This window comes from Paroedura picta, chromosome 2, assembly GCF_049243985.1.
Source record: "Paroedura picta isolate Pp20150507F chromosome 2, Ppicta_v3.0, whole genome shotgun sequence".
NCBI lineage: Eukaryota > Metazoa > Chordata > Lepidosauria > Squamata > Gekkonidae > Paroedura > Paroedura picta.
The window spans coordinates 45,095,704-45,122,037 of record NC_135370.1 but is presented as its reverse complement, the minus strand read 5'-3'; the positions used below and the strand labels follow the sequence as shown (position 1 = coordinate 45,122,037).

At 45.0% G+C, this 26,334-nt stretch overlaps 1 long non-coding RNA gene across 1 annotated transcript; it reads left to right on the top strand.

The window, feature by feature from the left end:
* The first annotated feature begins 989 nt into the window (after positions 1–989).
* Positions 990–24,993, top strand: LOC143828647 (uncharacterized). The gene is made up of 3 exons (XR_013227791.1): positions 990–1,104; positions 5,717–5,853; positions 24,756–24,993. It is a non-coding gene; the product is annotated as an uncharacterized LOC143828647 (long non-coding RNA).
* Positions 24,994–26,334: the final 1,341 nt, after the last annotated feature.

Here is a 26,334-nt window from a genome sequence, read left to right as displayed (position 1 = left end):
CGGAATGGATTTGCATATGAAATGCTCATGCAGCTCTGTAAGGGCTGCTTTTGAATGGTCCAAATTGGGAATAATTCACTATCTCTATATTGTGGGGTCCACATTTGAGCAGGATAATGACATTAGTTCCACTCATTTTAAAAATTGCAGGCTAGTGCCCAAACTGTTCTCCCTGGTAGCTGCAACTCCATTAGAGCTGAGCTTCATGTCTAGAAACATCAGATGATATCATTCTTCCTGCCTTGTTCCACTTTATTATTATTATTATTATTATTATTATTATTATTAAATTTCTAGACCGCCCTTCTCCCAATAGGTCTCAGGGCGGTTTACAACATAAATAGTTAAAACACAATAAAATCCCCATAAAAACCCCAATTAAAAGTTACATATAACATATCACATAACATATAGCGGCGGTGGTCACAATTCTGATCTTAGTTCAGCCTGGTGGAGAGCATAATGTTCAGAAGAGGGTGGCACCAATACAATAGATCTAACCATGATCTCGGTGTTAGAGATCTCAATATTTAGGCAGCCAAGTGGGCTCTTCTCTGCTTGAAGGTGTCCACAGGTTAAAAAGATATCCTTTCAGGTTGGAAAGCAGAATGAGAGCAGGGCAGGCTAGATTTCTGGATTATCCCTCAGCAGGATCAGACCCTGAATTCTCATCGTACCATTCAGAGCTTGAAACATTTATGCCTAGTAAGCTGCTGGTGCCTTGCGCCTGGTAGACATCGAGAACATCGTTATTAGTAACTGATACAAAGGAGAACGGCTGTCAACAATATTACAGATATTTGGGGCCAGGCGCCTTTCTGTGGCATTTCACATTATTAGTTCTGTATATTTGTGGCTTTCCATCGCTGCCGTGTCCAACTTGAAGCCCTAGCCCATCTCAAAGGCCAAATCGATTCATTAAGGAGTTTCACTTGATAAGACAACAACAACAACAAACCCTTGCATCTGATGAAGTGAGCTGTGCCTCGCAAACATGTTGGAAATAAATTCCCCTGGACTTTATTTTGTTTCGGGATACAAACAGGGCTTCCTATCCAGAAGCAGCAGGAAAAAGAAGCCCCGAACAAACCTCGAAACTACAATGTGAGTTTTTCTTGCAGACGCGGGAGGAAAAAAATTCGAATGGCCGTGTGGGAGGGTGGGCGATTCCATGATGTGTGACAAATCTGAGGGATGACAGAAAACATGTAAATCACGGGTATTATCAGGCCTCATCTGAATGTCTGTACAACATATACAAGTTGAAGGATTAAGTACTGGAAGAGCTTTCAGTGCGGGAAGGTACTGAGGGGCTGGTGTGACACTCTGATTAAGACACTGACAGAGCGCACAAAACACCATTTGTTGGCATGACATGTCAGATGGATGAAGCATCCGTCTTTGTCCGGGTGAGTTCGGCTTCCTTTCAAAAGGCCGCGTGGATCAGCGGCAGGGGGAAAAGAACGGGGCGAGACAAGCTGCATATTTGCTTAATACAAGCAACATGCAAAGCGCACAACAATGAAAATCAAAGTGATTTCTATAGCATTGGTAAGCCCGGCAGACAATACGGTTTAATGCAAGCCGCGCTCCCCTTTCGTCTCTTGCTGCCCCAAAGCGGCTCGTATTATGCCGCTAATTCTCCTTCTACCTGTGATTCAATTGTGTGGCTGGCTTGACTTTTGTTTGATGTTGAAAAATGAAGTGATGGAAAATTGGAGCCAACAATGTGTTCTGATTATTCCTATGCTCTAGCATATTCTCTCAATGTGACAAACCATGTTTATCTCACTAGGGATAAAAAGGGAGGGGTTCCTTCTGATTTAGATTCATTCATGTGTGCCACAGTTAAATAGCCACCTTACGACTGGACGGGAGACAATGCTGTATTTTTATTTCGCTTTCCCATAATTATTAAGGTCTCCCTTTTCGGAATTTTTGCTAAACACAGTATTGATGTTGGGAAACAAAAATGACTGGGAGACTAGTTAAAACCAATCTGTCCGTTATGTCTTCTGTTTGGTTCTTCCTGAGTGCTTTGCCCTAAGGAAATGTCCTAATTGTCCCGCTACAGATGACCACTTTCTTTTGCTAATTGAAAGACATGGCTTTTATGTTTAAACTTTGGGGATTCCAAAGCAGTTTACTTATTTACTTTGTGTATAGAATCATACAGTTGAAAGGGGTCATCATATAGGCCATCTAGTCCAACCCCCTGCTCAATGCATGCCTTCCCTTTATCCCTGCTGAGGACCCAAAATGGCTTCTATCATTGTCCTCTCCTCTATCTTTATCCTCACAGCAACCCTGTGGAACAGAATTTGAGTCTAGTAGCACCTTTTAGACCAACAAAGTTTTGTTCAAGATATGAGCTTTTGTGTGCAAATGAAAGCTCATATCTGTTCCACTATATATTTCTGGTGAGGCCTTGGAGGAGGAGCGTGTCTCATGGCTTAAGTGCCACTCAGCGCTAAATGACCACTCAGGGGGGCTGTCCCACCCCTGGCTGCCTCCTCCTCCAACTGGCTTGTCTGTCTGTCCATCAGTCAGCCAATTACCTTCCGTCCCCTACCTCTGACCACCCTCTTCTCCTTCCACTTCCCTCTGAGGCTGCAGATCCCAGCTGTGTGAGAGCTGCCCCTGCCGGTGAGTTCCACAACAGCTGCCTACAGCCTTTCCACGTCCTGGGGAGAGGGGGAAGCCATCCACAGAGTTCTTCCTTTCCACCCCCCCCCTCCACACCCCCAATCTAGCATTCATTGTATCACTGAATGCAAAGGGCTTGGATAAAACTTTGTTGGTCTTAAAGGTGCTACTGGACTCAAAATTTATTCTGCTGCGTCAGACCAAAACGGCTACCTGCCTGTAACAACCCTGTGAAGTAGATTAGGCTGAGATGTGCCACTGACCCAAGATCACCCAGCAAACCTCTGCATTCATTCAAGGAACTCCTTGCTGAATGCCATGCAAAACTTGGGAGATATGGTTTCTCCCATGCTCAACTGGGTAGCAAATCTTCACTTGTGCATTTGACCAAACATCAGCTCCTCTGTTGTCAGAATCTGTCCCCTGTTGCTCTTTACTTCAAGGTATCCATCCCTTTAATACAGTGCCCATTCTGCCTCACATGCAAGAGGTCCTCTGCTGGATCAGACAGGGGGCTCAATGTTCACTTTTCAGTGGAATGTAAGAGGTAGAGGATCCTCCATGTTATCTCCTGTTTTGCCATCTTTCCTCTGAAGACAGATAACACATTTCTCAAAGCTATTTTGATGGGTTTAAACACAAGCTCCGTGGTGGAGAAAGCAATGTATGCTTTATCTGATACAGACCCCTGTGTAACTAACACAGTCTCTTTCTCTGTCTGCATTGGAGAATAAGAAACTCTGAGCTAAAGATCTGGCTGGCCAAATTGCTCAGACTCCTTGGGGCTTAACTAGCTTTATGGGGAAGAAATTAAAATGTTATTGTTCTTTTAATTCTAAATTTTGAGGTTCGCTCAGTTTTCGTTCTTTTAAATTTTGTATGATCTCCGAAACTTGAAAACTATCTGTGTCTCCTGTGTGAAGATTGCAGTGGTGTCTGGCTATCGGCAATAAATAGATTTGACTCTAATCTGGGGTCCATTCCGCATGACTTTAATGTAGCTGAAGGCTAGCAAATTGTAAACGCTACTAATTTGCAGTTCCGCAATACGTCGCACACAATCTGCAACACTCCTGAAACAGTCCCTCGAAAAGCAATTCGTTGTAGCGCCTCAAGGGAAATCAGGAAAAGTGGATTCACCCTCCAAAAAGCGCTACACTCTTGCAAACAATCTGCAACACTAGTGAAAAAGACCTGTGCGTTCCCATTGTTGCGGTTCCAACAAAGTCCCTCCCCCTGGCTCTCCTCCGAACTTCCAGCGAAGCGATCGCCATTTTTTTTTCTCGGAGCGAGCGGAAAGCAACTAACCAGTGAGGCTTCATTCACCCAGCGAGGCTTCTCCGGCTACAGTCCCTCCACAGCTTTAAAGCTCTCCTAAGTCCCCAAGCACAACACAGCCCCGTTTGCAAGTTCCCTTTATTTTCGGCCGAAAATCGCGCCCGTGCAGGGGGGGGGTATTTTTTTTTCACTTTGGGGAGCATTGTAACGATGACTCGCCAGCTCACACCCCAGCAAGATGGGTCTTTCCATTGCAACAAATCAACGCATATTCGTTGCAACGTGTTTTTCTTTTTTTAAAAAAAACTTGTTCTTAAAGGGAAAGGGGCTTTTCCGGAGCATGAAAACAACCGCACATTGGCTGTTGGATTGATTGACGGCCAGGGGCGGGACCAAGCACAGAAAAAATTGCTTCCTTTCTAGCGATTTTTGCGAGACTGGAAACCTGTGGGAAACGAATGAAAAACTACTGGATTCCACTACAAAGGCAGGTGTGCGGAATGCCGAGATTGCACTTTTAAAAATAGCGTTTCCGCTTTGTGGAACCAATTGGCAACATTGGTCCTTGTGCAGAAACACCCTGGGTTTCATTCCCCAGTCCTCTGCATGCAGCCATCCGGGGGATGTTGGGCCAGTTAGTTTTCTTAGGGCTGTTCTTGCAGAGCAGTTTTGTCAGAGCTCCCTCAGACCCACCTACCTGAACGTCCCTTGTGGGATGAGGAATGGATAGGTGTTTGCAAGACGCTTTGGGATTCCTTCCGGCTGTGAAAAGATAGGATCGAAAGCCTGCTCTCCTCTTCCTTCCCAGAATATAAGAGAGAAGCAGAGAGTTCCTGCTCGACCAGAATATAAGAGAGAAGCAGAGAGTTCCTGCTCGATTGAGAACATCTCTCAATGACTGAGATGTTAAGAAATGTCTCTCTACTTCCGCATTAGTTGAAGATAAAGGACAGGATTTTATTTCTTGCCGAGAACTTGACAGCCAGTTGTCACATTGCTGTTCTTTCAAAGACTAGCTGATGGCGGCAGAGTGAAATGGAATGAGTGGAGAACTTAGAAGAAGTCAGGTGAGCTCCTCATTGGGGTCCTGCAGCTGAACACCAGAACTGGCCAAGTAGATCCCCCATTCCCTGTAGTAAAAATGAAGGCCAGAAATGTCACTTTAACCATAGACTGATCCTACATGTCAGCCAGCTTTCCTTCTTTACTATGAGCCACCTTACCTTAAGCCAGCCTTTCTCAACTTTATTACCCTTGAGAAAATTTCTGAGACTTCGAGAAACCCCAGGAGTGGTGCGGTCATGCACAATAGGATTGGGCAGCATAGCAGTTTGCACACCCACCTGGGACCCCTCCCCTTCCCACCTCCTGCAAGCCCATCACTGGCTACTTTTTTGGGGGTGGGGGGAAACAGGTTGACAAAACCATATATGGTCCTATCACCCAATAAATGTTTAACAAATTTTAAAATATATTAGCAATATATCATAGGCCCTAAAGTGGGACAGGGCCAGGAGGGGGCCCAGATGCCGACGGCGTCATGCATAAGTGGGGATTAGCCCTGCTGTCATGCATGCGCCAGCCTGCCCTTCCCTGCAGAATTGGTCTATCCATGCAATCCTAAACAGATTTACACCCTTCTAAAGCCCATTGACTTCAATGAAGGGTGTAAACTCACTGTGGTCATGGGAATTAACATATCTGAAGAGCTGTGATTTTTAGACCATGTCTGCACTTTGGGTTGCATTGATTCTTTCAGATGCCATTTTGATTCTTTCATTGATTCTTTCAGATGCCAATCCCACGGCCTACAAATGCTTTAAAATGTGTTTGCTGTTTTCCAATGTCCCTGGTTTACAAGAGGAACGGTGTCCGAACACGTTGGCTTCTGCTGGGACCTCTGAGTTGTTGATTCTACAGCAGATAAGGGTATCTTCTTGTTCTTTTGGGTATCAGCGTGCCCACATTGCTTCTGTTTAAATTTCCGGCAATAGCTGCACAGTAGAACGGACCGGGGAGCGACTGCAGAAAAGAAAAAATGTGCTCACTGCAGTGATTCCCCTATTTATTTGCATTTCATATGGAAGTCGTGTATGTATTTGTGTGTATTCTCCAGAAATCAAAAAGAGTATTTTCCAATAGAATGCAGCGCTCTAGTTAATTAGCTGGGAAGAGCCAAGAGGGAAAGCACAGCCATTGATCTAAGTGTGTTTGTCTTCCCTCTCTGTCTTTGCCATCAAAAAACATCACTTATGACTTCTCTTTGCCGCTTCTTGTTGTACATGAAGTGGCCTGACCAGCTTTTCAGCATATATTATCCTATTGTCTTCAAAAATGCTTCACTGCAGCCAGCTCGGCACATTATACAGAGCGCTTAAACCGAGCTGGTCTTTGTTTGACATCCAGTTTGTCTGGCATCTGACATTAGCATTGCTAAGTATCAAATTGCCAAGCGCTTACCAATTTGGATATTGTGCCCCCACGTCATTCATTCGTTCAGCACTGAGCTGATTGCGGGGGGAGAGGGAGGGAGAAGGAGAAAAGAAAGAAAAGCAACTTTCTGGAAAAGAGAACAGCCAGAAGAACAGCCACCTTGGTCTGTGGCTGCAAAAAGACCTAAGACAGTGGCATCTTACAGAAGGATCACTGCTTAGATCCAGTCATCTCTCCTAGCAGGCTGGGAAAGTCCTGGAGAACTGCTCTTGGCCAGGGTAGATAATATTGAGTTAGAGGGAACCTTAAACTGACCCACACTAAGGCTGCTCTTTAGAGAAATAGGCTATAGTAGAATCATTCGAATTTTCCAAATTGAGACGTAGTGACCTATATGCAACCATGACCTGGATGGCCAAAGTGAGCTTGATGTTGTCAGATTGTGGTAGCTAAGCTGGGTCAGCCCTGGTTAGCCTTTGGATCCAATGAAGTCCTGGGTTGTAATGTAGAGGCAGGCAAACCACCTTTGTTTTTCTCTTGCATTGGAAACCCAGTGAGGGGTCACCATGAGTCAGGTTTTACACAAGCATACATGCACGAACACATGCATAATGGTACCGTTTGAGGCAATGTGTGTTTTCTTAAAAGGGCAATGGTTTTCACTGATTCCTCTTCTCATTACCACCCACTGAACCCCCAGATTTCATCGCAGAAGTACTCATTGCTTGGAAAATGTGATCTCCTTGTAACAAAACTGCTACTTTGAGAAAATCTTTCGGGAATTGGGTCCTACAGAAAAGCTAGCCCAAATGCAATTATTATATACTAAAAAAAAATCTATGGCCATTCCGCACTCGTCCAAAATAGCACAATGGTTACTCATTGAAATCGCTACAGTTTTTCCATTATGCACAACGTCGTTGACAATCTGCAACACTCCTGAAACCGATCCACAAAAAGCGCTTCGTTGTAGCGCTTTCAGGGAAATCCCAAAAAGTGGATTCACCCTCCGGAAAGTGCTACACTCTTGCAACCAATCAGCAACGCTAGCGAAAAAGTTCTGTGCGTTACCATTGTTGCGGTTTCTGCAAAGTCCTGCTCCCTAGCTCTCTCCTCTGATCTTCCGGAGAAGCGATCGCCATTTTTTTTTCTCCAAGTGAGTGGAGATAAATGCACCGGCGAGCCTTCGTTTACCCAGCGAGGCTTCCCTGGCTGCAGAGCTGTTTTAAGTCACTAAACGCGAAACAACACACAGCCCCGTTTGCTGGTTTATTTTCCCTTTATTTTTTACTGTATTTTCGGCCGAAAATCGCGCCCGTGCCGGGGGGGGGGGTTATTATTTTTTTCACTCGGGGGGAGCATGGCAACGATGAAACGGCAGCTCAAACACCACCTGCTATCTAGATGGGTCTCTCCGTTGCAACAAATCAACGCAGATTCGTTGCAATATGTTTTTTTTTTTAAACTTCCTTAAAGGGAAAGGGGCTTTTTGGGATCATGATAACGGCCGCCCATTGGCTGCTTGACGGCCAGGGGCGGGACTAGCTCGGCAATATCGCTTCCTGGCTAGCGATTTTTGCAGAGACCGGAAACCTGTGGGAAATGATAGAAACGCAACTGGATTCTCCTACAAAGCCAGGTATGCATAACGACGAATTCCACTATTTAAAATGGCGTTTTTTTGTCCCGCAACCAATTTGCCACATAGATCCTGGTGCGGAGTGGCCCCTAATATGGCTCATCATGGATAGCATTTGTTGAACTCACAGTTGTGCACTGTGTCTGCATACCGTTATTCTTCCCAAAAAAGTGGGTGAAGCAGAGGAGGAAGGGAAGGGTTAAGGTTTTGGTAATGCAGATAACCATGGGCATGTTTTTGTAATAATGCATTGCTTTGTACCCAAAGGATGGCTGGAAGAACTTGGTAGGGCCAATATGCCATGTCCTCTGGTCCCCAAATCCTTGCTCTGCCTTTGTGGCTAATTTTACTCATGATCTACCTTTATCATTTGACATTCAACATTACTTTTGGTGAGAACTTTGATGGTAGCGGTGTCCTCTCTAGGAATTCACAATTGCTTATTTTAACCCTTTGCTGGACTTGAAATCTTTACACATCTGTACCATGAGTTCACTTGCTATTTTTGTCCCTTAAGCAAATCGTGAAGCAAACAATGATGAATTCCTTGGGAATCTTTCCCTTCATAGTGAATTCCCTTGCATCTGTTTGTCTGCCTGTCCTTTAAATATTTCTGTGTGGTGAGGGAATATTTTTCCAGAGACCTGTGGTGGCTCTTGACCGTTCTGCATGCGAGATATGAACAACAGAAGAAAAACTCCAGTGGCCTCTGTAGTTGAATCAAGGTTTAGGGAAATATGTTTTAGGATTAATTTTGCTTTTATTTTAACCTGACTGAAATGTCAGAGTTCCAGGAATATCGATTTTATACTGTATACCATAAAAAGCTATCATTCATGGCAGGATAAAGAGTAAAATCTATTCTGTGGCAAACTAATGCACACGTAGAATCACTTCAACACATATTTTAAAGTACATTATGCAATACATTAAAAATAATGATTTTGAGACAAATTAAGCCATAACAGCCTCAAATCAGTTTGCCTACACAGTTAATATGTTGATTAATGTCCTGTTAGAACCAAGACACTCATTTTTATCTCATTATTCAACTCAGTGTTTTCCCAAAGCTATTGAATAAAAATGTAATTATTGCTCTAAATTATGTTATTATTATCTTTCGCATGGTGTTTCTTGATAAACAGCATCCCAAATAGGGGTGTCTAGTAGCAGAGAAACAAGAATAAAAACCATATCAATAAACAGAGCCGTTTAAAAAATATGTAATGCAGGAGTATTTGGGTAAATAAAAATGGGTAGGGTTTATTTAAAAAAAAAAACCAATACAAACACAATATGGGATTGAGTGGCATAAACACTGACATGATGGATCTTACATTTTTCAATTAAGTGCAGTGGCTGTGAAAAATAGGAACGTTGTTCTGTTTAGGCTGGAACGGAATGGGAAAAGTGACGCATGTTTGCCGCTGAAAGAGGCAGCCTTGTGCCACCTCCGACTTTCCTCTCGGCTACCGTTTTGTAACGTAAAACCTCTGATGGGATTTCAGGATGCCGCATTTCATTGGGTATGACCCGGGGGGGGGCAGTGTTGGGGAATCTTACAATGCAAGGACACAACTCGCAGTTTTCCACCCTAAACATTTGGGGAGAATGAAAAGGAGGTGGTGGGGCTGCTTCTGGGAACTGCAGCCACACAGCAGCCTTAACATATAGCCTTAATATATGGGGAAATCCCTTCCTAATCCCATATTTATGGATTCTTATCAAAGTGACGCTCCCAAAGGTCCTCATGCTAGTGCTCTTTTATGTTTTTTCTAATATCAGATGTCTCTAAGGGCCATTTGTTGGTGACCTTTACCTAAAACAAACATGAGTCCTGAGAAGCAGCTGTGGGATCCAGCATGCATGCCTGAGTATTTAATGGGGCACTTCCTCCCCCCCCCCCCCATCTTGTCAGAGATATTATACAAGGCACAATAGCCAAAGCCTCAGTGAAGTCTTCAAAGATAGCTGCCTCAATACTCCACTTCAGTTTTATTCTAACGAAGCAGGCTCTTTTCAGAGTTATGGTTTTTTGACATTGTTATGCAAAACTGTATTTTCACACATTCATTCCCGCAAGAATTGTGCCTGCTTTTAGTAATGTTATCTAATTCAATCCAAAAGAGTGCTGTTGAATTTTTGGCGCTTGTGGGTTTCTTTGGTTTAGTGATTAAGAATGATACATTTTAAAGGGGGCTTCAAAGAGACCCCCATTTAGAGCTGATTATTCCAGGGTTCTTTTCTCTCCATGTATCCCTGTCGTCCATTCTGGTTGAAATCTAAAAATCAGCCGTGGCAGAAAACTTGGATTAAGCTTTGTGGATCTCTGTAATTGTCCTGGCTCTATGCTTGCCGCTCATAAGGATGATTGTGTCTTTAGCCATCCCTTTACTTTAGACATCAAGACAATGCAATATTCACATTCAAAATGTGAGTTATCTCATCAGAAACCATAAACATAAGTCTGCACAACTGTTTTGGATTGCAATGGGAGCAGTAATTAAACATTCACTGAAACAATTGGGACTTTGTTGGATGAATTACTTAGGAAAAAAACCCATCAGAGAATTAGTTAAGAAAGAACCTGTCAGAGAGATGATATACGAACCAATCTGAAGATGAAGAAGAAGAGTTGGCTTTTATACCCTGTTTTCATTATCTGAAGGAGTCTCAAAGTGGCTTACAATCACCACCATTTTTTCTTCTCACCACAACAGACACCCTGTGAGGTAGGCGGGGCTGAGAGAGCTCTGAGAGAACTGTAACTGGCCCAAGGTCACTCAGCTGGCTGCATGTGGAGGAAGAGTGAGGAATGAAACCCAGTACTCCAGATTAAAGTCTGCCACTACACCACGCTTAGCTCTAGCCTTCAAAGCGATGTATCCTTTGCTCTTAGTAATTGAAAGAGAGACGGAAGGGTGAAACACTTCAAGGTGAGTGGATAATCTTCTTGATATTTGCCAGTTGAAAAAAATCCCACTGGATGTGTATTTTATAGATATTTATTGTCTCAGAACTTTTGTTAGAAAGCAGCCTAAGGTATCAGTAAAAACAGAGGCTGTAATATATTTATAGCCCAAGTAATATATTTACAGCAGAAGAGTTAAGGCCAAACTAGAGGATATGTGTGGTGGGATTTGGCACAGGGGTCTCCTGACCCAACTTACAGTCGGTCATAACACTGGAGAATTTACATTCCAATGCCCTCTTGGGCCAGTTTGGCTCCAGAGCATTGGATTGGGAAGGGGACACTGTTTTTCTTGCTTTGTGCTTTCAGGAGTACTGACACCAGCATGTAGTGTCCCAAAGTGTGGCAAACAGGATTCCTGATGGCCATTTTGGCTCAGGAAACAGTGCAGGAGGAAAGGCTGAAGCCCCTCCTCACCCTGCACCATGCTCTTGAGCTTAATCAGGCCCTGGTGCTCTTGGGAACTTTACTTCCCTAGGGTTATGAGTGACTGCAGGCCCCCTGTCCCAAATCTAGCATGGCTCTTAGGGGCACATGTAAATCTTCCTCCTCGGGTATTAAACCTTGACTAGATGAAGCATAATATTTATCAAACAGGGTGCCATTTGTGAAATAGGTTTTTGTAGGGATTGCACTCTCCAAGTAGGGAGGAGGGAAACCAGTATGGATACAGAAATCCCACAAAGGCTGAATAGAGTACAATTAATATGAACAGCTAACCAGTATAAAAAGATGATTCTTGTCTATTTTTTTAGTTCTTATTTATTTACAGTCTTCACCAAGCACCAACTGCTTTCAAAAATGTTTTCACCAATTACCTTTGTCTAATAGACCCTGAAGAAAAATTCAGAAAGTAATCAAATATCTCTCAAAAGTGGTGTCATGAAAAATACCTACAAAGCCACTAGTTGCACTATTCCAAAATTCTGTTAGCGGGAGGTGCTTTCAGCACGGCAAAAGCCTGAAGAGAAACATAAGGTCCCGGTTTTACAGCTCATCTCCCAGGGACAAAGATCAGTTCCCTTGAACAAAATGGCTGCCTTGAAAGATGGACTCCATAGTTTTATACTCCATTGAGGTCACTCCCTGCCCCAAATCCCACCTACTCCCAGCTCCACCCCCAAAGTCTCCAGTTTTTACCAACCCAGACCCTAGATTTTAATGAGGGAGGGCTTGACACTTATCAGAAATTTGTTTTTGTTGTTTTGTGAAGTGTCTAGGCCACTTTTCAAGCATTTCAGATCCTGGCAACTCGTTGGCGATGCTAGTGGGGGACTGGCAGTCCCACCTGGTTGCTGCCATTGACGAGATTGTCCCTAGATGTCCTCTCCGCCCTCACCTCAAACAGGCTCCTTGGTATACCAGGGAGCTTCAGGAGAGGAAGAGGGAAGTGAGATGACTAAATCGGGTGTGGAGGAAGTATCACAACAAAGCTGCAAGAACATCCCAGCGATGAAGACGGCTAAACGAGAGTTTTATGCTGCCTCTGTCATGCCTGCGGGCTCTCACCCAGCACCAATGTTTAGGATAGTTCCATCTCTTACCACCCTCAAGGAAGGGCATCACAATTTTAGTCACTTGGACTTTGGCTGTGAGGCACTAGCGAGCTTTTTTGCAGATAGAGTCTTGTCGCTCCACTGGAACCTTCCTGCTACAATTGATACAGAAAGTGAACTGGAGGCACATTGGCTGCCACATGGGGTGGTGTTTGATGGATTCAGGAGGCTCTCATTAACTGAAGTGGACAAGTTGTTGGGCTTGGTAAGGGCGACTACCTGTCCCCTGGATACCTAGCTGTATTGGTTGCTCCATGGGGGCGACCAGCGGATAGGAGGCCCTCTCAAGGATGTGATCATTCTCTCCCTGTCAACCAGGGAGTTCCCTGAGGCTGAAGGAGGCAGTGGTGCAGTCCTTCCTAAGAAACCATAGCTTCCATCCTGGTCATGGGGTGGAGACAGTATTAGTTACCTTGTTGGATGATCCAGCGCCTGCTGGACAGGGGTGGTTCAGCCATTTTCATAATGTTAGCTCTGTCAGCTGCTTTGATGTGGTTGACCATGAGCTCTTGGCCCACCACTTCACCGGGACCAGGATTTGTGGGAGTGCCCTTCAGTAGCTGTTCTCCTTCCTACAGAACCAGAGGGCAGAGGGTTGTAGTGGGAGAAGAGATGTCATGCCCCTATCGACTCCCATGTGTCATCAGTACATATTCCCCCCTGATACATTTGCCAGATGTTTGGAAACCGTAGCTGGGTGGTTGGAGCAGAGTCGCCTGAAACTCAACCCCTCAAAGATGGAGGTCCCATGGCTGGGAAGGAAAGGGGGAAGACCAGGAAGCGTGATTGCCCGACCTGACTGGGGTGCATTTTAACATCTCACCCTGTGCCAGGAATCTGGGAATGATCCTTGATGCCTCTCTTACTATGGAGGTGTAGGTCACAAGACTGGCACACGTGGTGTTTTTCCATTGTCACCAGGCAAAGGTACTTGGCCACAGTGATCCATGTGATGGTCACCTCCAGAACTGATTTCTGTAACTCACTCAACATGGGCCTTCCCTTGTCCTTGACCCGGAAATTGCAGCTATTACAAAATGCAGCCACTAGGGTCTTCACAGGAACACCTTGGAGGGCCCATATCCAGCTGGTGCTGAGGCAGCTGCATTGGCTGCCAGTTGGGCTCCCGGAAGAGCTGAGGGCCCTGCAGGAGCTTTTGCACTGACACAGTCCCTTCTGCCCACCCACTTACAATCTTCCTACGTTTGCAAAATCAGTTTCCAAAAGGCTCATCAGCAGAAGAGAAGCCAAGGGAGGTAAACTGAGGTAAACTGCCTGGTGTGCACATGCCTGCATCCATTCAGTATAAACCAATCAAATGCAGATACAAAAACAAATTAAAAAGTCTCCTGGGGGTTTTCATGCAGATTCCAAAAGGTATTCTGTTAGAAAATGGTCAGTGTTATGAATCTGACAAGACAGTGTAGTGTAGTGGTTAAAAGCAGCAGACTCTAATCTGGAGAACTGAGTTTGATTCCCCGCTTCTCCACAGGCAGCCAGCTGGGTGACCTTGGGCCAGTCATAGTTCTTGCAGATCAGTTCTCTTGGAGCTCTCTTAGCCCTACCCACCTCACAGTGGGTCTGTTGTGGGAAAAGGAAGGGAAATGTGCTTGTAAACCGCTTTGGGACTTCTTTGCGTTATAAAAAGCAGAGTGTAAAAGACCCGTTCTTCTTCGGATCCTTGAAACAGTGCAAAGAAAAGTGGCACTTGCTTACTGAAGATACAGATATTGAGAAAGCAAGTACTACTTGCCTTTGCACTGTATTGATACAGATATCTTACTTGAGTAGGATATCTTAAGTAAGATCTTAAGTAAGCAAGCACTACTTGTCTTTGCATTGCATTGTCAAGACCTCGGTTTTAGGGACAGACGTTTAATCTGCAAGATATAGCTTTAATCTTATTCTCCTGCCAGATTCCTCTGGACATAACAAGACAAATCTATTAAAACGGTCAGGCAATGAATGTCGTTATTACTTAAACATACGAACAATGCGGTGGGAGAAGAATTGCCATTTCGTCACCGAACCAAGATTCCTCTGGCACCCTCCATTGCTGCTTCCCCGAATTGTCATGTACTTCAGTAGCGCTGCCTCTTTATTACCGTCCATCCTAGTTAGCATCTCCTCATTTTCATGTTCCAGAAGACTCAGCTCTTGTTTGTGTCAGTCCTCAGGCCACAACTGCCTCGACAGGGACATCGTCTCTCTTTGCAAAATTAGAAATACTCATCCTGAACATTTTCTAGGGTAGAAATTGGCTTCAGTATAAAATACTGCAAGGAAGGCTTGGGGGAAGGGGGAGCCAATGATTCTCCTGTTCTAAGGGTTATATTTCTAATCATCTAATAAGCCTTACTAGTGATTGGCAGATGGAAATCGATCGGATTTAGATTGGCATAGGATGCTTAGGACTCCCCGGTAAGGGGTCACCTTCTTGAAACGACCTTTGAATGCAATGTGCACGATGCCTCTTTCCACCATAGCTCCTCGCTTTTGCATCAAAGACCTTCAGCAACATCTTCTCCTTCACACTTGGCTATGGCAGCCCATCACCAGGCAAGGCCTGGGGTATTCTCCTCGTGTCAAACAATTTTGCTAGAGAGGTGAGAGAGAGAGAAAGAGACAGCCGTTTAATACAGCCCTTGGTGAGATGGCCCCTGGGAATCCCCCCCCCCGCTTTCTAATTTCTTACATGATTCAAGTATGAATTCTTTAGAACTCAAGATTGGTTGGTTTCTTGCATCGAGTCATCATCCTTCTAGGAGGAAATTTGGCGGCCAAATTGTAATATATGGTTGTTGATTGAATTCAGCTCTTTTCCCAGCTCCTGCCTATGCCCCCCGCAGGGCCTTGCGCTCTGCGGGTTCTAACCCAGTGATACCCAACCCCCGGTCCGCAGACCGGTGCTGGTCCGTAGATCAGTTGGTACCGGGCCGCGGCTCCTCCTCATCCTCCCCAGCTGCTGCTCACATTTGATGCTCTCCAGCGGCCGCCATGGCTGGGGCTTCCCCCTCAGCATGGCACTGCGCAGCTGCTGCTGGCAAGAGCCCCCAGTGGGCGATGGGAAGTCAGGGGCGCCAGCGGGAAAGCAAGTGGAGCAGGGGCTCAGGTGGTGGCAGCGATGTCCCTCGGCAAAAGACTACCCCCTCCACCGGGCCTCAGAAAAATTGTCTAGCATAGATCGGTCCCCGGTGATAAAAAGGTTGGGGACCACTGTTCTAACCTATTGGTCATTCCTGGCGCCAGGGAAGCACGCCTAGCCTCGACCAGGGCCTTTTCAGTCCTGGCCCCGACCTGGTGGAATGAGCTCCCAGAGGGGCTGCGGGCCGTGCGGGAGCTTTCAACATTCCGCAGGGCCTGCAAAACGGAGCTCTTCTGCCAGGTCTATGGTTGAGGCTGGGCAGCAAGGACAATCATGGCCTAACCCTAACCCTATAGGGTTCTATACCCTGTTTCATGTATCGTTGATTAGTTCTAATGTAAACCGCCCTGAGCCTTCGGGGAGGGTGGTATATAAATCTAAATAAATAAATAGGAGCGGCAGCTTGCGAGTTACATCTGTCCCCTCCTCACCCTTCTCCTTCCCCCCAGAGGTATTGCTGGGGATGTTAGGGATGGGACGATGTTTCCGCCGTATCTTTATTCTATACTGTTGATGTTGTATTTTATGGTTTTTATGTCAGGGGGTTTAATGGGTTTTTAAAATATTTTATCTGACACTTGTAACCCGCCACGAGCCTTCGGGGAGTGACGGGAAATAAATCACAAAATAAATAAATAAAGATATTGTCTAGAATGGGGGGTCCCAACCAGTGTACCTGGAGAGCCCATCAGGTGTACTATGGCAAGGGGGAATTCCAAGATGGCTGCTGCAGAGTCGTTGGGACTCTGTATGCCGCTGAGCATGCAGCCCTGCAGCACTGGACCGGTGGCAACCCAGAATGGCACTGCTGGCATAGGATCCCCCATAAACAGAGATCCCCTCCTTCTGATCAGAACGAAGCTCTTGCTTTCTTGATAATAGCATATAAAAAAAAAAAGAGCTGGAAGCTCAACTCCCATTACAAAGCTTCCAGAGTCTCATCTGTTCAGTCTTTCCAAATGCTGGAGGGCACCTAAGTCTAATTTTTTTTAAGAAAAGGTATTTGAGAACAGTAGTAGTTATCTAATCGGGTTGCAGCACTACTCTTCTGTCTATTGCTTGTGAGCTGACTACGGCACTGGTATCTTTGAAGGAGGACTGGGAAGCGAAAAGGGAGGCAAAATCTAGCCATTTCACAGTCCCCAAACTCAGCTTTGCTGGTCTCTAGGGGACACACTCTCATATTATATCTAACATACTGGAGGTATAAGTGCTAGCCAATAATACTGGGGGGGGGGGGAGAATAACTTTTAAAAACCTCAACAACCTGTGTTAATGAGATCATATGAACAATGATGGCTTGGATATGTGCATAGGGGTGGGGTGGGGTAATCGAATAAAGTTAGAAAAATTATACTTGTACAGCTACCAATTTTTAAGCGAGGCTTGGAGTCCTTCCAGAATTACAGCGAATCTCCAGACTACAGAGAACCGTTCCACAGGAGGAAATGGCAGTTTTGGAGGGCCAACTCAATGGTATACCAAGAAACAAAACTCTGACAGCCATATTACGCTCCCACTGATTTTCTTCCCTTCCCCTGTTCCCAGACGAAGTCCCCAAGTTAGGCGTAAGTGCTTGTCTAGAGACAGACTGGCATCCCTGCGTTCAAGCTCTTGGCAGTTATTCCAGCATATGATGTACAAGCCTTTCAATACATGCAATTGCCATTAGGTATGAAAAGGGCAAGGTGTGTATTTTGGTATCCACAGACAGACTCAAAAATCTGGGATTTGGGGCCATTTATAGTGACTGGAGAAGAAGCCTGCTACCCAGTTCACCTCTGAGGACCATGGGCACCAGGAGGGTCACCTGTAGCAAGCTGTGTCTATAGGCAAGGAAATGCCAAGCTTAAATAGTGTTACAGAACTACTCTTGTTAATGGAGGCTTGTCTTTTAGGTATATATGAGCAATGGTGTCGGTACAGGGCTGTTGAGGAGATGGGGGGAGGTATGAGGGATGCTTAGCTTGATTGAGAAAGGTTAATTACATGTGAAATGAGACTGGGATTCAGACTGTGTTTGCTCTAGGTTTTTGTGTAATGTTATATCAACACTGGGATTCTCCGTTCATCTATTAGCGAAATCAACCGGTTGTATTTGGTTTCGTTTCAGTGTTGTTTTAATCCCACTGAACATTTATACTGTTATTTTAATTTTGCAAAACATGTGTGGATAGTAAAATACCTACAGAATTAAACTACCCGAGGATACGCAGAGTGATCTGGTTCTCATAAAGATTTGATCTGCTAATTAGCCATACCAATTTTATGGATCATTGCCACCCACTTAAAGCATACTGTTATATGTCTATAATCTTTTCATAATGAGCTTTTATGGAGAGCAGAGGCCAACTTCAGTGCAATGTTCTTCCTTTGCTTATTCTCCCCCCCTCCCCCCCCCCACACACACTTTTTTTTTTTTTTTGCATGCGCATGCCTAGTTAAGCACAACTATCGCTCACAAGGAAAATAAGCAGCAACGGATGTTAAAATACTTATTTCTCCATGTCCTATATATAGAAATATTAGAACCTTGGATAGAAAAAAAGGACTCTTGGATTTTACATATCTAAGTGACCCCAAACATTTGTTTGGAAGCAAGTGCCTGTGAAGTTGGTGGGGCTTATTCCTAGCTAAGTGTACCAATGGCCCTTCTGCAGTGGTGCATCTCACTCTGATAGCCGCGCTGGGAAGGTTGATCTTCTCTTTTCAAAATCCTGCTAGCTTCAGTCCTGTGCTGTCCTTCCCCGTCCTACCATTTTTCAGAAGCAGAAGAAGAGTTGGTTCTTATATGCCACTTTTCTATACTCGAAGGAGTCTCATTCGCCTTCCCTTTCCTCTCCCCACAACAGGCACCCTGTGGGGTGGGTGAGGCTGAGAGAGCCCTGATATCACTGCTCGGTCAGAACAGCTTTATCAGCGCCATGGTGAGCCCAAGGGAATGAGGGGAGTGATGACTGAAGGAGGCAGACGCGGCAGTGACGCGCACTGCAAGTAACCTCTGAGTTAAGTTCTTTTATTGTTTTAGACATGCTTCATTTTATTTTATTAACCACTGTGAGCCCAAGGTCACCCAGCCGGCTGCATGTCGGGGAGTGCAGAATCGAACCCGACATGCCAGATTAGAAGTCCGCACTCCTAACCACTACACCAAACTGGCTCTGTAACTTTTTTTCTAACTTTATTCAAACCTTGAAGTTAGTTTTGTGCAGTTTCCTCTGTGCTGTGGCTCTGTGGCTCTCTTCAACTACATTTTAGATGCTCCACTCCCTCGCTGACTCCAATATTTCTATTCTGCTTCTCAGAGTTTGCAGCCTTCATTTTAAATTCTCTTATCGAATGACATTCTTTCTCTCACTATCCTCCTCCTTTACATAACACCATTTGCACAACAGCCGTAGACATTTATTTGATCATGTCTCTGATCCCTGCTCCACGGAATCCTCTCTGTCCAATCATCACTTCACCTCCTTCGATTTTGCACATACACACCTTCCCCAGGCTTTGTCTCCCATGCTTTCCGTGGTCTGCAGTCAATTAATGTGTACTTCCTTTAAAGTATTGTGCCCTGGATAGAATCTGCACTCACATTTTTTCCCACTGTAAATTCTGGTCGATTTGAACCTATAGCTACAGTCTTCCTGCTTGATTGTGGGGTCAGGGGTCGGGTGAAGCTCCAGCCCTCATTGAAGGAGCATAAGGTTGGAGAGTGCTTTATTTTCTGCATTTTGACTCCCAAGTCTATGGCCAGAGCAAGCCAGGGGAGGAGCAAGTGGAGCACGAGGCTGCTTGTTTATCTTTCTTTTCCTGTAAGAGTGGGGTGTGGGGGAGGAGAGGGGAGGTAGCAGCCTCACAGAGAAGGGAAAGTAAATCCAAGAAGCAAATGTCTGCTTCATAGTAGTGTGGGCTTTTGGTGTGCAGTCATTCTAAAACATATCCCAAAATGAGGGCAAAAATAAGTCTTGCAAGGGAAGGGCAAATGGAAACCAGGCAGTCTTTGAACTGACACCATGACCAATCAGCGACAGACTGCTTCGCTATGTCAGAATTGGAGGAAGTTAATCCGGCAAAATGTAGACATCTACACTTAATACTGAGGCTCTCAGAGTGGCTTTGTCAAATGTAGCGAGTTACATCTGTTCCTGGATATCGTTGGGGAAAGGTAGTGTCACCGTGGATCAATCATAGACATTGCAGAGGGAAAATTTAAAGCACTACATATCAAAATGGAAACTGAATAACATGTAGATGACTTTTTAGAATTCAGGGTCACCGGGAATAAAAAGCCTAGTGTAGATTCAGCCTTGATCTCTCATTGCTGTCAAGTTCTTTTGTTTTGCAGTTCTCATATTTAACTCATCCCTTCTCTCAACTCGGAAAACATTTGCTCCTTTCCCTTACACATTATTTACCCATCTAATCCCCATACTTGATTTATTTCCTAGCTAAGTGTACCAATGGCCCTTCTGCAGTGGTTTATTTCCATTTGGCATCTCTGTTAATGCTTTCATGCTGCTCAAGATTTCTGAGGGATGATTTCCTCAAAATAATTTGGGATAACAGCACAGGGAAAATGCTAAAGCTCCTTTTTCATGTGCACCCCATGGTCCAATGTGGAGCAAGAAGAATATGCATTTGCGGGGGACAGTAAATAGTTAATGCTGTAACCTGGTCTGAGAACTTTGAGTGACAGGGGATTTAAATGGATTTCTTCAGTTTGTCATAAATTAACTAGCATTTATTTGTATACAAACCTCCCTCATTCCTGTTGTCTATTCATCTCATAAATCCTACACCTCATTCCAGCCTGACCATTTACCTAAGGTGACCAGATTTTAACACTGGTAAAGCAGGACACCATTGACTGGGGTGGGGTGGGGGTTTCTTGATTAAAAATTTGGTCTATATGGAGCAACAAAATGTTTCATAGAATGCAAAAATAGTATTGTAATATATATTTTTTAATTTCAACATAAGTACAATTTGCCAGGTACCACCAGATGTCCCTCCAAAAGTGGGACAATCTGGTCACCTTACATTTACCCTCAATGTTATATAAAGCAGTTTGTTATCCTTGAACTACATCAGCCTTTTGTGTATCATTTTCAAACCAGAAGGATTTTAGCCTCTCCACAGTTCACAGGGCTGGTCATCATCGAACAATATACATTCAAATGTCTGGGTGGGATAGCCAGAAAAAAACAGATGAGAAAGGAAAAAGGGGCTGCTCAGCCCAAAGAAAAAGAGAGAGAGAGAGAGAGAGAGAGAGAGAGAGAGAGAGAGAGAGAGAGAGAGAGAGAGAGAGAGAGAGAGAGAGAGAGAGAGAGAGAAAGAAAGAAAGAAAGAAAGAAAGAAAGAAAGAAAGAAAGAAAAGCATTGGAAGAGAGCACAAATTGTGTAAAAATGTGATGAAGTTCACAGGTTGGGTACAAGGTCTTCACCTTGTAATCTCCATCTTGTAGAAATCAACTTTAGGAATTGGCTAAGGGCCATTCCGCACCAGGATCTATGTTGCAAATTGGTTGCGGAACAAAAAAACGCCATTTTAAATAGTGGAATTCGTCGTTATGCATACCTGCCTTTGTAGTGGAATCCAGTTGCGTTGCTATCGTTTCCCACAGGTTTCCAGTCTCGGTAAACATCGCTAGCCAGGAAGCGATATTGCCGAGCTTTGTCCTGCCCCTGGCCAGCAATCAAACGAGCAGCCAATGGGCGGCCGTTATCATGCTCCCGAAAAGCCCCTTTTCCTTTAAGGCAGGTTTAAAAACAAACAAACACGTTGCAACGAATCTGCGTTGATTCGTTGCAACGGAGAGACCAATCTAGCTAGCAGGTGGTGTTTGAGCTGCCGTTTCATCGTTGCCACGCTCCCCCCGAGTGAAAAAAAAATACCCCCCCCCCTCACGGGTGCGATTTTCGTCCGAAAATAAAGGGAAAAATAAAGGGAAAATAAACCAGCAAACAGGGCTGTGTGGTGCTTGGTGCTTGGTGACTTAAAACACCTCTGGGGAGGGACTGCAGCCGGGGAAGCCTCACTGGGTAAACAAAGGCTCGCTGGTGCGTTGATCTCCGCTTGCTCCGAGAAAAAAAAAATGGCGATCGCTTCGCCAGAAGATCAGAGGAGAGAGCCAGGGGGAGGGACTTTGCAGAAACCGCAACAATGGTAACGCACAGAACTTTCCCGCTAGTGTTGCAGATTGGTTGCAAGAGTGTAGCACTTTCCGGAGGGTGAATCCACTTTTTGGGATTTCCCTGAAAGCGCTACAATGAAGCGCTTTTTGCGGATCGCTTTCAGGAGTATGGCAGATTGTCAACAACGTTGTACATAATCGCATTTTTGTAGCGATTTCCATTTGCCACACTCCTGCTACAAAGAATCTGTGCGGAATGGCCCCAAGTGTTGCACTGATCCACACCAGCTTTAGGAATCCACAATGCTTTTTCTCTACAACTTCCTCCTTCACTTCCTTCTCTCCTTGTCCTTCACCTAAGATTTTGTCTCCATTGATTGAATCAAAAATGTCTGCTCCTGTGTCTCTTTCCCTTCCTGAAGTTTCCTGCTCCTTCCTGACCATTCCATTTCTAACCTAACATTTTTACCTTTTCTTCTATTTACGTAATTTGATGAATTGTCTATACTATTGTCCTTTGCCAACCATTGCACATACCCCCACCCTTGATTCTATCCTCACACAACTTATGGTTACTCTATGTCCCCCCCCCTTCAGACTCCTCCAAGACCCTTTTGGATTCCTTAAAGATCTCTCTACATGCTGTCCCTGGGAAATTTCATTACACTCCACTGGCTTTATACAAATAATTTTCTGGTCTACTTCTCTGCTTGAGAACATCCCCTCTCCACCCAGTTTCCTATTTCCAGCTGATAATTCTTTATAAAAGTTTCTTTACCATCTCAAACTCAACATGTCCAAGAATGAAGTTCTCAGCATTCATCTCAGGTTTCATATTTTATCCCATTCTATTGTTGATGGCATGAGCCTCTTGTGGCGCAGAGTGGTAAGGCAGCAGACATGCAGTCTGGAGCTCTGACCATGAGGCTGGGAGTTCAATCCCAGCAGCCAGCTCAAGGTTGACTCAGCCTTCCATCCTTCCGAGGTTGGTAAAATGAGTACCCAGCTTGCTGGGGGGTAAACAGTAATGACTGGGGAAGGCACTGGCAAATCACCCCGTATTGAGTCTGCCATGAAAACGCTAGAGGATGTCACCCCAAGGGTCAGACATGACCCGGTGCTTACACAGGGGATACCTTTACCTATTGTTGATGGCTGTATCAGATAATCCCTGCTGCAGGACTACTTCCTTTAAGACTTCCATTTGCTCAAGGTCCCATTGAAAATCACTATTTTGCACAAATGGAAGTTTTAGAGGAAAAGGAAACATGTGTGGCACACACAGAACTCACTCATAGGATCCAAGCCACTGTCAACATCCATCCTACAAATATTTGCCTTGCTCTGATTGGATTTGTCTTTTTGCTTGAATCTTCATATTCATTCTGCTGCCAAGTCATGTATCTTCTTTCTATATAATACTGCAAAAAATGAGCTTTTCATCTCTGCCCACCTTGGTCATAACTCTGATTCTTCTCTCACCTTGACTGTTTGATTTCCTCTAGTATTCCACTGGCACATTTTCAGTCCTCTTACATCTATTCTGACCCCTGGCACACACACACACACACACAAAGAAAGAAAGAAAAAGAATTCAGCCTCCATCATTCAGACCCTGCAATATTCCTCCTCAAATGCCTATGCTGGTGTCCTGTCGCCACCCTCATACAGTACAAACTCCTTGTCCTATCCTTTGAGACCTTTAGGGGGGCTTATCAAGCATCCCTTGTAGCAGCAGTTCTCAGCCTGGGGGTCGGGACCCCTTTGGGGGGTCAAACAACCCTTTCATAGGGGTCACAGCAGGTCAAGCAGCTTGGCTGGGGGGGAGGCCACCACTGTTGCTGCTCCTCCTGCAGGTCCCCGCGCTTGACCACCAGCCGCTCCAGCAGTACCTCCAGTGTGGTGCAGTCTCCTGCCATTTGCTCCAAGTGGTGGCACAGCTTGGGGCTCCAGGCGGCGCAACTCCTGCAGCTGTGCGCCCAGCCTCTCCAGGTGCCCCTGGACTCAATTTTTGTTCTTACAAATCATTGGTTTTCGTTACTCGGTTCATACCCCACCCTTCTCTCTAAAGGGGTCCCAAAGTGGCTGACATGGCTCCTCTTCCATTTCATCCACACAACAGCCTTGCGGGGTAGACTGAGATGGGGTGTTTGTCTATCTGGAGCAATGGAAAAGAGCAAGATGGGCATGGTGGGACAAGAGGTAGAACTGAACTGAGGAACCCTGAAAAAAACCCAACGTATATAAAATCATGAACAATGGATCTTCACGCCATTGGTCAGTTTTGGTTTAAGAACACTTGCATAATGTTATGGTTGGGGGTCACCACAACAGGAGGGACTGTACTAAAAGGTCGCGGCTTTAGGAAGGTTAAGAACCACTGCCTTATGGCTATATTCCTGCCCATGACCTTCAATCCTCCAACTCAATCCCCCGTCTCTGCCAGTGCAATCCTATGCAGTAAAGTCCAGAAATAATTCTGAACAGGGTTGTGCAATAACAGTGCAAGCCAAAACAGAGTTACACTCTTTCAACGCCACTGATTTCAACAAACATTGGAGGGTGTAATCCTTTTTTGGAATGGAATGTCAGGCCACTCAGTGTCTCTTCGCTTCCCTTCTCATTGTTCCTTATACCTGGAATTCTCTCCCAGAACCACTGGCCAGATTTTTTTCTTTTCTTTAAATCCCCTTTCAAAATATGCAGTTGCCATGAAACTACCGGCTTTGATCTTCATCCAGTTCCCAAACTAAATTGGTGCTGCTGACCTGAAAACATTCCTCCCCTTGTCTTTCTCTTCCTCCACTCTCTTTGTAGTTTTCACTTAATGAATTTTAGATCGTAAGATCCTCGGAGTAAGCACCTGCCTTTCCTTACTGTTTTGTAAAGTGCCATGTCGAGAGATATATTAATGCTGCGCCATATTAATGCTGCTGTTGTTGTTCTATCTTCAAAGTGAAACAGGAAGAGAACAACTGTATAGCTCCTCTTGGTAGAAACGGAGAGAGCAAATCTGGGATTCTTGACTCTGCTCTGACTCTTCAGTGAGGAGGAAAATCTGTGCTTCTGAAAACCAAAGGAGAGAATAAAAACCAAGAGCTGTGCACTTCCAGAGTACCAGCCTGAAGAGATGGAAATGCCACCTCAGTTCAGTTTTGAGATGTGGTAATCATTTGAGCTGCAAAACATAAAAGGAATCAATTCTGTAGTGTACTCAGCAATACATTTTGCTTCAAGCCCATATTTATTTCGATTGATTTCTGCCCGACTCCTGCAGCACCTGAGCTCTTTAAAGGATTAGAACTAGTGCTTGGTTTACTTTCTAAGATTATGCCCATATTTAGTATTTATAGTAAAAAGAGCAACATGATCTAAGTCTCTTCAGGGGGCACAAGGGCATTCTGCAACAGTTCTTCTAAGCCTGGTGCCAGATAATATGGATGGTGGGTTTGCATAGCTTCATTCGCCAAAGATGTCCCCCACTTGCACGATACAGGCTTTTTCAACCAGGGTTTCATGAAATCCTGGGGTTTCTTGACTGTCCTGGAAGGGTTTCCCGAATGGGTGAGAGTTAATTAAATGTTAATATGTTTTTTAAAAATCTGTTAAACATTTATCTAATGACATGACCATATATCAGGGGTAGTCAAACTGCAGCCCTCCAGATGTCCATGGACTACAATTCCCATGAGCCCCTGCCAGCGAATGCTGGCAGGGGCTCAGGGGAATTGTAGTCCATGGACATCTGGCAGGCCGCAGTTCGACTAACCCTGCCATATATGGTCATGTCATATATGGTCATATCCACCTCCCCCCAAATGGCCAATGATGGGCCTGGAGGGGCTGGGAAGGGGAGAGCCCTCGGTTGGGTATGGATACAGCTATGTTTCCCAACCATATTCTGCATGATCACTTCACTTCTGGGTTTCTCAAAGCCTGAAGAATGTTTCAGGGGGTTCTGTAAAACCGTGGAGAAAGGCTCTATTAGGACGATACATTACAGAAGGGGACCCTGAAGCCCTCTCTCTCTCTCCCTCTTGCAGTGCTCAGAGCTGCACCTAGCAGGGGAGGAGCACTTCATAAAGATACCCCCCCCCCCCGCTTCATGTGTATTTGGGAGTCATACTAGGGAATCCTCCAAAAGAACGCTCTATTGGGGGAAGACTTTCTCTTTTGAAAGAAGCCTTAACAGAAGACAGGAACGGGATCTAGCTTAGTAGAAGCAAGTCAGAAGAGCCAATCGTATACAAAGGATATGCATAAGGCTATACCTTGTACTGAGGAATATGATCCCCAACCTGCGAGCCACGGACCACATGTGGTCCTTCGACTACTTGGAGGTGGGCCCCAAAGGATGCCTTCTCCCCCCCCCCCCCTGGACCTTTACTTCATCCCCCTCAACCCTTCATTGTTGTGGCGTGTCTGTATCTTATTTTGAAGGGATGTTTAAACATTACCATAGTGATCAGAGAACATTAGGGCAGTGGATGAGAGTAGAGGAATAAACTACTCCCCCCCCCCACCGGGCCTCAGTA